Source organism: Chiloscyllium plagiosum, chromosome 18 (assembly GCF_004010195.1).
Source record: "Chiloscyllium plagiosum isolate BGI_BamShark_2017 chromosome 18, ASM401019v2, whole genome shotgun sequence".
Classification (NCBI taxonomy): Eukaryota; Metazoa; Chordata; class Chondrichthyes; order Orectolobiformes; family Hemiscylliidae; genus Chiloscyllium; species Chiloscyllium plagiosum.
In genome coordinates this window covers 2712447-2713586 of record NC_057727.1, presented here as the reverse complement: position 1 = coordinate 2713586, position 1140 = coordinate 2712447, and positions in this window count along the sequence as shown.

Genomic DNA, 1140 nt, shown 5'->3' with positions numbered 1-1140 from the left:
GTGTGTGTGGGACTGTACCCCAATAAGAGTCAGTGCATGTGTGAGACCCCATATCCAAGTGAGAGTCAATGTGTGTGGGAGCCTTACCCCAGTGAGAGTCAGTGTGTGTGGTACCTGATACCCCAATGAGAGTCAGTGTGTGTGTGGGACTGTGCCCCAGTGAGAGTCAGTGTGTGTGTGGGACAGTACCACTGTGGGAGGTGAGAGTCAGTGTATGGTTGTGTGTGTGTGTGTGTGTGTGGGACTGTACCGCAGTGAGAGTCAGTGTGTGTTTGTGTTGGGACTGTACCCAAGCTAGTCAGTGTGTGTGAGACCTGTACCCAAGTGAGAATCAGTATGTGTGCTACTGTACCCCGGTGAGAGTCAGTGTGTATGTGGGACTGTACCCCAGTGAGAGTTAAGGTGTGTGTGGGACTGTACCCCAATAAGAGTCAGTGCATGTGTGAGACCCCATATCCAAGTGAGAGTCAATGTGTGTGGGAGCCTTACCCCAGTGAGAGTCAGTGTGTGTGGTACCTGATACCCCAATGAGAGTCAGTGTGTGTGTGGGACTGTGCCCCAGTGAGAGTCAGTGTGTGTGTGGGACTGTACCCCAGTGAGAGTCAATGTGTGTGGGACCTAGTACCGCAGTGAGAGTCAGTGTGTGTGGGACTGTAACCCAGTGAGAGTCAATGTGTGTGTGGGACTGTACCCCAATAAGAGTCAGTGTGTGTGTGTTTGTGGGACTGTGCCCCAGTGAAAGTCAGTGTGTGGGGGAGCAGTATGCCAGTGAGAGTCAGTGTGTGTGGGAACAGTACCCCAGTGAGAGTCAATGTGTGTGTGGGACTGTACCCCAGTGAGAATCAGTGTGTGTAGGACTGTATCCCAATGAAAGTCAGTGTGTGTGGGACTGTACCCCAGTGAGAATCAGTGTGTGTGGGACTGTATCCCAATGAAAGTCAGTGTGTGTGGGACTGTACCCCAGTGAGAGTCAATGTGTCTGTGAGACTGTACCCCAATAAGAGTCAGTGTATGTATGAGACCCCATACCCCAGTGAGAGTCAATGTGTGTGTGGGACTGTACCACAGTGAGAGTCCGTGTGTGTGGGACTGTACCCCAGTGAGAGTCAGTGTGTGTGGGACTGTACCCCAGTGAGAGTC